The 11,649-nt window shown below is 26.0% G+C and overlaps 1 long non-coding RNA gene across 1 annotated transcript; it reads right to left on the bottom strand.

Annotated features, from left to right (window-relative positions):
• Positions 1-6,285: 6,285 nt before the first annotated feature.
• LOC119602630 lies at positions 6,286-11,434 on the bottom strand. The gene is made up of 2 exons (XR_005231358.1): positions 6,579-11,434; positions 6,286-6,539 (listed from the first exon to the last, which is right to left on the bottom strand). It is a non-coding gene; the product is annotated as an uncharacterized LOC119602630 (long non-coding RNA).
• Between the last annotated feature and the right edge of the window lie 215 nt (positions 11,435-11,649).

The following is an 11,649-nucleotide window of genomic DNA, read 5'->3' as shown; positions in this document are numbered from 1 at the left end:
GGAATTTACCACCGTGCTATCGTGTAAACACAAAAAAATATAAATCATACGACTTTTATTAAGTTTTTTGTTATACGGATGGAATTTTATTTTACATTTTCATTAGACTTTACGTATGTAATGTGTGTAGCTATAAAAATTAATATTCTCATTTTATAAAACGAAACTTAATGAAATGAAAAATTTGAATCTAAAAAACTTTGAAAACGTATACACTAGAGTGGGTCAAAAACACGTTTTTCTCTAGGATCAACTTTTAATAATGAAATTATATAGTATTATAACGTAAAATGGAAGACTCAAATATTATTCTATTACTTTGAGAGTTAGAACCCGTTCATCGCCGTCAAACTTTGTAAATGCGTTTATATGGGAAAATTTCTTTTTTTCGATTTTTTTTAAAGTTAAGTCTTTAAGTCTTTTAGCAAAATCGTAATGTATACAGAATTGTCCATAAAGATAGAAAAACTTAAAACTGGTTAAAAAATGTAATTAATAAAATACCCTTGAGAATTCAAATTGAATGATTAACAAATTTTTAATTTCAATTTGTAATAGATTGAATTCAAACAAAATTTTTATCATTCAGAGGGAATTTAAAAATCAATAGGAATTGTTGAAATTTATTTTAATTCAATTTGTAACAGATTGAATGCAAACAAAATTAAAGCATTCAGGAATTTTACATTCTATAGGAATTGATTCATTAGAGAATTAATTCAACTACATCGAATGCTTTAAGAATTAATTCTAGGAATTAAATCTTAGGGAATGAGTTTGAAGAATGGTTAATTCTTTAAAATATAACTCAATTTCAAATAAAGAATTAGGGAATGAATTCTTTTAGAACTTTGTAACAAACTTGGTAGGAAATCTAGTTTTTCTAACACTGTTTTTATTTAGCGCAACATTTTTTAAAAACTAAACTTTAAAAAGAAATATATCCTTTAAAAAGATTTATATGTATTGTAATAAAATAAGCACTCACCTTATTTAACACTTCCTATTTTTCTTGTTTCATTTCCGCAAATAACTTTAATTACTCTTTTTTTAATTTGCTTTTATATTAATTTTCACAAAATTTTTCTTTATATTTTTCCTTATTTACAGATTTTTCATTTGCTTTTTATATTTATTTTCTATTTTTTCTTAGCCTTTTAATATGCTCTATTATTTATTTTAAAAACTTTTTATTTCCTCATTATTTTAGTTTTTTTTTTCTTTAAAAGATCAACAATTTATTTCCTTCACTTCATTTGAAAGCTTATTGCTTATTTTATTATATTTATTTCCTCATTTTCTTTACTAAACTTATTAAAGCTCTTTTCCTCTTCTTTGCTTCACACAAACCTTTATTCACTTCCCTCTATAAAAACTGTTGCACTTAACACATTCTCCGCACTTCCATATTCACATACATATGTACATATTTATGTATTTATCAACAACGAATTGCCAAACGCCGACCGGCACAATATTTTATATTTAAAAAAAAAACTAATTTTCCCACACTATTTTCACTAATTTACACGTTATTTTTTAATAATATTTTTACACAGAAATATTAACAAACATTTATATTTTATGTTTATGCAAAAATATTAACAATTTATTAACTTTTAACCGGATTTTTTAATTAATTAAACGACCACTAATCACCAAACAACCGAACACTTTCGAGATTTCTAAAAAACTAAAAGAGAAAAATGCAAGTAACGATTCTGTTGTTGTTGTTGCTGCTGCTGTCATTATTTGATTTGTACTAAATTGTTTGTTGTAATTTTATGATGTTGGGTGGTGGGGGACAATATTTTAGAGTGCGTAAATAGATTACGAGCACAATTTTAAGTAATAAGTGCTTTTAGTGATGGTCAAACTAGGGTTCTATAAATCGACTTTAAAATAATCGAAGAATCGACTTTTTGTCGGAAAATGTCGAAGTTGACTTTATTGTCCTATCGAAGTCAAAAAGTCGACTCTCTTGTAAGAAAAAAATCGAAGAATCTATTTTGCAAATAAAACTCGAAAAAAGTTGAAAAAATTCGAAAAAAAATTGAAAAGTGGAAAATTTAATTTTTTTTGCAACAGTTTAAATTAATTTAAATAATTTTTAATTAATTAAAAATATATTTAAAAGCATTCCAAAATTTTCATATTTTTGCTTCAAGTATGAAGAAGATATTTTTCGATCAAGTCGACTTTTCATAAAAACTCGAAAAATCGACTTTTCATAAATCTTTTTGTTTCAACTATAGAACCCTTTTCATTCCTTTCTAAATGTTGATTTTTGGAATATCGAATAACCCGGTAGTTTTACTTTGCAAGACCGGTTTCGAATAATTTTATTTGCTTTAAATTAAAATTTTGAAGTAAATAATAATACAAGCCGTTTGTAAAATTTATTGGAATAACCACATAAAACTACATACTTGATAACATTTTGTTTTCAATAAAATTTTATCAATCTTAAGACTTAATTCCATTTACAATAATAATAGAAGATATTTTATATTTGCAGCTGACATTTTATGGACTGTAAATCAGACGACTAGATCTTAAGTTATAATCTTTTAAAAGGGCTTTGTTCTTACAAAGAACACACTGTAGTAAATCTGGTATGAACAAAGATTTCCCTGCACATTCCTGGACAAGGAAGGAAAATTCAATGGTATCACTTGTATAAGATACCTTTCATCCATCATAATAAAACCCAGGACACTTCTCAATCATCCGAAACACTCATAGGGAACAACATCCGACACACTCACTCTAGATATACAGGCGGGTAAGATCCGTATACCCCTACATCCAACGCTTAGTCCCACAGTCACTCCTCTGTGGGTATCTGCTGGCTTCGACAATTCCTCTTCCCGTGGGTTTAAACCACAGCCACTGGCCACCCGTAGTACCTGATTATGTGGTTCCATATTTCGACCGCATGTCTAATCATTCCAAGGATAGGCCGAGGATACATTTGATTATCACCAGTTTATACTCCTGGCAGACTAGAGGTATTGGTAGCAAATCTTTTCCGCTGGATTGCAATCACACCAAGATGGGGTCTTTCATCAAGGTAACATGCCCCCAGGGAAACGTGAGAAGGATATATATAAGTTTGTTATTCCGTTTGTATTTCCACAATATAATTTTCCGACCCTTATAGATAGCGGAGTCGATTAAGTCATGTGCGTCTGTTGAAATCAATTTTCTGAAGACCTGGGGTCTTCAAATAAAACACCAACATCCTTTCATCAGTACATTGTTTGGCATATGTAAAGGTGTCCCTAAGCATTATTTACCAGGCATGGGGGGTAATAATTACACAGAGTAAATTATTACAAGGTCAATTACAATTACTTGTAATGTGTAATTGAACAATAACCAATTACAATTACTTGTAATTTTTTGTGTAGAAGAGAACGGATGGTATCGTCTAAACGCAATATGTAACGAAATCATCACACATTGAGAGAATTTTTTGAAATGATAAAAAAAAACAAGCAAGTCGCATTAGATCAGGGATATATTTTTATGTAAACACATACGATAAAAGTGAAACAGCTGTTTCCATCTTACTATGTTATTGTTTTATACCAATCCTGTAAACACAAAAAATATAAATCATACGACTTTTATTCTCTTTTTTGTCATACGGATGGAATTTCATTTTACTTTTTCATTAGACTTGTCGTACAGAGAGGTAACACGTTTCTGCACTCTCCTTTCATGTTTTCTATAACGAAAGTGTATCTGAAAATTCGTAAGAAAAATCATACAATTTTAGAAATAACACAAACAAAAATACAGAAGATAATATTTGGTCGAAATTTTAATAATTTCAATGCCACAATTTTTCGGACACCTCTAGTGCACATCTACGAACGATTACCTTTGAAATGATATATTTTTTGCCAAGATCGGATGTATACTGTAAGCAGTGTTGCTACAACAAAATTTTTTGTCTGGCCATAATTCGATCTTTTTGATGGTCGGTATAAAAAAATTATATTTACATAGTTGTTTTATTACTAGTGATCAAAGATTTTTTTTTATTTTTTAAATTTAAAAAAGAAAATAAAAGCAAACAGCATTTAGTACAATTGTTTGCAAAAAATAACCAAAACGAAAAAATAATTCACATGTACACATGCAACATAAAAATGACAAATTTTAGTTAATAATAACCAAAGTGACAACACCTACTGTAAGAGTAAAATATTTCTTGGTGTTACACACGGAATGGCAAACAAAAAGGGTATAAAATATCTACATAAAAATAAGTAAAATAACTGTGAGTTAATTTTTATATGTTTTTTATACATATGTAAGTTTGAAAATAAAATGTCTATAACTTTGTACAAGGTAATAAGGTATTTTATACCTTGTTGGACTGGGAATTTTCTTTAGAAGATAAGATAAAAAAGTCCTATTATTTACCCAATTTTACACTTTTCAATCGATTTCAGGCACGTTTTCTCGTTATCCGATTTGGCTAAAATTTACACCAATTAGTTAAGAACACTAATGAATAAAATGAGACCCATCCAACCGAATTTCATTGATGTATGTATGTATCTTTTATTGCTTCCATAGAAAATAAAATTCATACAGTTTATATTTTATTAATTTATTTATTTAGTTACTTTATATGTATATTTATATTTTAAGTATTATATTTAATATTAATATTAGCTGTGTATATTAAATATATGGATAATAAATTTCTTTCATAAAGTTTTTTATTAATTTGTAGATTTTGTCATTTTTGTTTTATTGATTTTCTTACATTATATTGTTGTTTATTATTTTATAATTTTACCGTGATTTTAAGTTTATTAGTGTTTTTAATAGGATGTATACTAAAGGTACCTAGAAAATATCGATTTTCCTAGGATGTATAATTTTTTGAAAAGTGTAATACTAAAGGTACGTTCATGCCTATGGAATATCTGTTTTTCTGTTTTTACGAATATATCGATTATTATAATTTCTATAGAGAATTGAATTTCCTACATTTTGGTTGAGGAATATTTCCGTATAACATTAGTTGTTTTCGAGCACTATAACATTATTTTTTCATTGCAATGACATTTTCAAATCTTAATATGTTTAACTCCAATACAGATAATGTCGCATTTTTTCTTTCTAATATTAGCTAAATGTACATAATTAATATCTGCTATATCCCTTATCAAAGCATCACCCTCTGGCCCATAGTGCAGAAATATATTTAAACTGAAATCAGACTGCGGCTTCAACTAGCTCTAATATAGACTACCGACTTTAATTTGTTTTCAATATTAATAAAAGCCACTCTTTTGAAAATACAAAAATTGTTACAAAATATTTTTTCAAACATAATATATCTTTGAAGTAATCACTTGAGAAAGTCTTGATTATTGGTTTCCACATTATTTGCAATTAAAATAATCAAAAACATCAACACAAAATAGGGATTACGTCTTTTTCCTCAAAATAATTGATAGGTTTGAACGAACCTTAAGTAAACAGATTATATTTGTTATATTATCTTTCCAAATAAACAAAGTTCTAGGGATTTTTTCAACACTCAAATTTAGCAAAAACGACTAATTAGAGCATATTTTGCTTGTATTTTTGTTTACATCACGTGTACATGCAAAAAAAGAGGAAACAATGCAAAATGAATATTCTTTAAAGATATTTGTTGTTGAAAATTGTCAATAACTTTGATATTTGTCTTTGATAATACTGTTTACACCTTATTGGAAAGATAATTTTCTTTAGAAGATAATATTTGTATCAAATTATAAAAATATTTATATAATTGTATTATTTTTAAAGAAAGAAAGCCAAAACCTCCAAAAAAGCTACATCTTTAGAATTTTTATTACACATTTAAGAGTTTAGAGTAAGAACATTAAAAAAAACTTTCAGATGTTAAAAATTTTTGTAACAAAATATTTATTTATTAGGAGGATCTTTTGATTATAATTATAGTAAATTTTATAAACTTTATCTGTTTTTGAATTAATTTTAAATTCTTATTGACAATATAGACCCATCGAAAAAAGCTCTATATTTTTTGGCAATTGTAAATTTCATTTAATGTAAGACTATATGTATGTATATCGTAATTTTGAAGGAAACACGAATTAGTTTGGAACATATGCTGTTTTGTAACAAAAATATGCATATGTATAGTCGTGCGTGGCCGAACATATGATACTCTATAGTTATAAGAATAATTTAATAAATTATTTATTCATCAGTACTTATAAAAACTATAAAACTTGTTTCGTTGTGTTTTTTCCCCGTGATATAGGTATATTTAACATAATTATGAGCTTAATAGCACTATGGACAGATTTAATAGTTTTTCATTGGTTGATTAATGGGCTCGGTAAATGATTCTAAGACGATTAGTAGGTGAGTATGACAGATATTTTTTACCGTCCCCACTAAAGTGGTTTAGGGTATGAATAGAAGAATTTTATTTAATTATAGTATGCGAAAATTGGTCTTTTTTGATCTAGCGCAATTCTAACCCTTTCAAAAAGCTCCTAGCAACACTGAATGGGGGTGAATAGACTAAAAACATTCTACTACTTCAGAAAAAATGCCCAAGCCAAACTCGGACAGTTGTACAAATTTATTATTTTTCTTGTTGTAATTAAAAAATAAATATTTAATTTTAAGTATTTTATATTTTAGAACGAGAGACTGTTTGGGATAGAAATGGCTAATTTTGACAATAAGTATGTAAACTTTGTTTACATTTTTATGCTAATTAAATCCCTATTCGACTGAGATTTGATGAAAAACACAGGTTTTAGTTAAGAGAAATTATGACAGGACTTAGAGTTAACGTTTTCATGAAGTTTGAATGGATTAACAGCAGCAAAAATTACAGTTAGTGAGCTTTGTGTAATTGGATCATTATCCTAATATAAGAACCGCCTAACAATAAAAGCCATTTTCTTAAAATTATTGGTTAACTTATTCCTAAATACCATTATTAATTTATTAATCTATACCATTTTTAATTTGCAAAGAAACATAAAAAATAAAATTTTTTCTACAAAACTAATATACATACATATTTGGAACGGATGGTCACCCGGAAAATTTCCCAAAATTTTTTAATAAAAAGGCTTTTAACGATAAATGGTACTTTAATCATAATAAAGGTGAAGAAAGACCTAAAGTGCGATTCTGACTACTGTAAAATGTTTCCTAGTTCATGGAAACATCATATCAGAGTCTTGACACAATTCCTATTAAGAAATTATCCGATTCTCTAAACAAACATATATTTTTCATCTAAATTATGTAAAATAGTGATTTAGTATAAAAATGTGAAAAATTTTACTTAAATATCGTCAAAAATTAGTGATCTCATCTCCATCACAAACAGACTCTAATTCGTTCAAAAAATAAAATAATTAAAATTAAATATTTATGTTTTAATTACAGATTTTTACATTTAGATTTCCGGTGCGGGTTCCTGTTATCTGATTTGACACACATAAGTAGGTTCGTTAGTTTTAGACACTAATGAAAAAGACCCATCGCAGGAAAATCGATATTTGTTGGCACCTCTAATGTACACATTCATACAAACATATTATAATGTTATTTACTAAATAAATCTGAACTACAGTAGATCTTAAAAAATATTTTATTTTAGAAATAAAAAAGGAAATATTTAAATTTAAATAAACATTTTCGTAGATATTATTAAAAATGAACTTAATGTAAGTATTTGTATATTAGGAAAATAGTTATAGTTTTCTGCATTTTAATCATTATTTTGCATTCCTATAGTTTTAGATTTTTTTGTGTTTTTTTTTTTTTAATTTTATGATTAACAAGTAATAAATTGTTGCAGCTGAGTTTTAAATTTAGGTTATTGGTTTAAATTTAACCATACTACAGGTTTTTTAATGTATGTTAAAATAATTTTGTTAATAATTATCTTAATTTCTTTATAAACCAACTAATTTTAAATGATTGCTTTCTTTTCAATGTTTTTGTTAGTTTTTTTTATTTTTTAAATTATTATTTTTTGTCTATTATTTTAATTTTTCTAAGCAGGCGACTACAGTTTATATTTACTAAGCTTATTTTTTTGGTTCAACTAATTTATCTACTGCTACATTAGTTTTAATTATTAATGTTTTTATGTATGGCTACATACTCAAAATGTTTTTTACTTTAGTGTTTTATAACAAATAATTATTGCAACAATTTTGAATAAATTTTTATTTTGCTTAAATATTAGAAACGATATGCTTAACGGATTTAAACTTTGAAGTAAGACCCAAAAAGTTAACACCTTTTTTAACATAAAATTTATGTTTCATTTGTTTATTTATTTTTTTAATAACAAGTTTAATTTTCACAGTCTTAGAGGCACTGGGTGCTGAGAAACAAAAATATTTATAGCATATAGGGAAGAGAAGAAAAAAAAAAGAAAAAAATAGATCGAACTAAAAAGAAAGAAGAAAATACAAACAAATAAATGATAATTTTTACTGGTGCACTATTGAGCTTTGATGTACTTAAATATGTTTTTCGTGCAAATTTTTTAAGTTGATATATAATGTGACAGTGTGTTGAAGGAAATAAGGAATGTTGACAAATTAATGATTATTTTAAAAGGTTTAAATAAAATTTAAAACTGTGGAGGATATAATACATACATATATGGGCAATTATCAAAGTTTATTAATTCTTTGGAAAATTTTATTATTCACAACTTTAGTGGTAATAACATCTCGAATAAAATTTTTAGAAAATTGAATATCGTTCGTTGTTTCGCACCACGAAATTCGTTCGTAATATATACGAAAAAAGGGAATTTTGAATAAATATGGTAAAATTTACGAAATATTAATTTATGCAAACATTTTTGTTCATTTTAAAATAATTTTTCTAATTTTAGCTCAAAATTATTCTCCACACGAATTTTTAATTTTTTTTATGAAAATAATTCGTGAATAATATTATACTTTTTCTTAAATTTTATAAAAATGTTGTAGTTTTATTTAATCATAATATAGTTAATATCATTATGTTTAATTTCGCTAAAATTTAAGAAAAAAATATTACGAAAGGTTTTCGTACTTTCGTAAAAATAGAAAAGGGTTTTATTAAATAATATTTCGTATTATACACGAAATTTTTTTAAATATTACGAAAATAGAAGTTACGAAATTTTTTTCGTAAAGTTGAGCATGGATTATTTTCAGTGTAGAAAATTTAAAATTTCGTAATTAAAAACTTAAAAAAATCGTTAGCTTTGTTATTTTTTTTACTTTTTTTGTCCAGATCCTTAAACTTTTGGACAGACATACATATATTGTTATATATCAAAATACTATAATTTGTAAGTTTTTATGGCGTTTAAGCGTCGCAGAGTGGGTTTGATGGCACCTAAAATGGCGATTAATTCAGGGTAGCCTTAATTTTAATGTGTATGTATATTAAATTTTTTGGGACGAATCATCGAAAATGCATATTTTTAGCGTTACTGACTGATTCATCATCGCACAGCCCAAACGACTGGAAAATTGTACATTTAGGGGTAAAAAAGAGAAAAAACGGGTAAAAATGATTTTCTTAATTTTCTTATACAATGGCTCACACTGGGAAACTTTTGATTTTTGTGTGTGAGAGAAAGAAAAAGAAATATTAACCATCTCTTTCTCTCACACACTAAATCAAAAGTTTCTCAACAAAAGTTTTCCAGTGTAAACCAGGTCTTAGTGATACAAGAACATTTTAAATACACCTGTATCTACTCTTGGGTGTCTGGTACTTTCTGAAAATTCGTACTTTTAACGGGTGAAAATGTGTAACAAAAGTGTTTTTGGTATCTTTTTTGGTCCTTTGTAAATTTGTATCTAATAAACGAAAAAAAAATTTAAATATTTTGGATATACATATCTTCCAAAATTATTATATTATTTATATTAATTTTATATTAAGGGCCATTATTACAACAATTATTATTAAGGGCCATTATTACAACTTGCCTTTAATGTTCGTAATAATAAAAGGTAACTTTAAATAAAGTGAGGAATAATGTGAACTTTAAATATTTTCATTACTACAACATAATTTTTGTTATACTTTTAGCCGTTAATAATATTTTTCATATGAAAAATAACATTGAATTTATTTTTCATTCATATTTAAAAAAAAAAATCCTAAAGCTTACGTTAAAAGATAAAGGTAAGGTGATCTTCCCGTTAGCCTATCGGACACTTTTAGCTAAAGTTGTCTTGTAATAACGAAAAACACATTATCTGTACGATAACTTCCTAACTTTAGTTATTGGCAAGTTATAATAATGGGCCTAAGAAAACTATTTCGACTTATTGGCGTATACCTATTAAATTACGTACTAACTCCGTAATATGTATTGAAACAAAATATTTGCTATTTCATTGGGGAAAAAGTACCAAAAAGGGGAAAAAACTGGAAATTTAATTTATTTAAACTAATTGAACCAATTTTTATAAAATTTTCAAAAATAGTTTATTTACTCACACAAAATAAGCTATTGGTACATTATTTTGGAATTTGGGACCAGATTCGGGTATTTTGTTTGGTACTTTTTGAAAGCACAATTTTTCTGGAACAAATGAATGCATATTTGAATCGATTATATCTGGAACAAATGAATGCATATTTGAATCGATTATAGATTTAAAGACGGAATATTTTGTAAACTTAATTCTCGAAAAAGTATATTCCTAGACTAAAAGGGGAAAATACTCTTTTTATTAGTACTTTCCATAAAGGTAGAATTTATTCCACTTTTGGTACTTTTTCTTTCTTCAAATGATACTATTTGTATGTTCTATGGTATGAGTTTAAAACACATGATTATTAAACATACTCGGTCCTTTTTGAATATGATTCTTTATGAGAGAACTTTTTATCTCTCAAATGGTACTTTTTTGAATTTTCTAAAATATTCTACCTAGAAACATAAATTTGAACATATGTACATGGTCCTGACTGAATAATAATCTGTAAGTGGGGACTCTTTGCTTCTGTTCCATTCTTCAAATGATACCTTTTTGATTCTCTATAATGATAAATTTCTTATATATAATATTATATATAAGAACAGAAACATTAATAAAACGTTTATTCAATTAAAAATTTCTATAAAAGTAGTAAAAATGTATGTATTTATTTTTGGTTAGGTAGCGAAGCTCCCGGGGTTATTCATAAAATTATAGCTTGTTTCAGAAATTTCGCTGTAACTTTAAAACGGAAACTGATATTTTTACAAATTATGTTGCAAATTATAGCGTACATTATATTTTATGCAGAACTTTGAAAATAATTCGACATTTTGTACACACATAGAAATAGATTTAGTTTAAACTTCGAATTTACTTTTTTGAAAAAAGTCAAGGAATAAATTTTTAACATTTTTTTTTTGAATGAATAATAATAATACTATACCTAAATATAATTATTTCTACCAAAAAGAAAAATTTTTAAAAATGTTTTTCGGTTTGTTTGCAAATTTTTGGAAAATTTATTGAATTTAATCTTAATTTAGAAATTTCGCTATAGCTTTGAAATAAAATGTAATAGATTTATAAATCGAGTTTTTATAATAAATCATATGTATTTCTTATTAAA

This window comes from Lucilia sericata, unplaced genomic scaffold (assembly GCF_015586225.1).
Source record: "Lucilia sericata isolate MDLA Ls3-8-SP2 unplaced genomic scaffold, ASM1558622v1 Contig000245F_arrow, whole genome shotgun sequence".
In the NCBI taxonomy this organism is placed as follows: domain Eukaryota; kingdom Metazoa; phylum Arthropoda; class Insecta; order Diptera; family Calliphoridae; genus Lucilia; species Lucilia sericata.
Note: the sequence above shows the minus strand (reverse complement) of the source record. Positions and strands in the feature narration are given on the sequence as shown.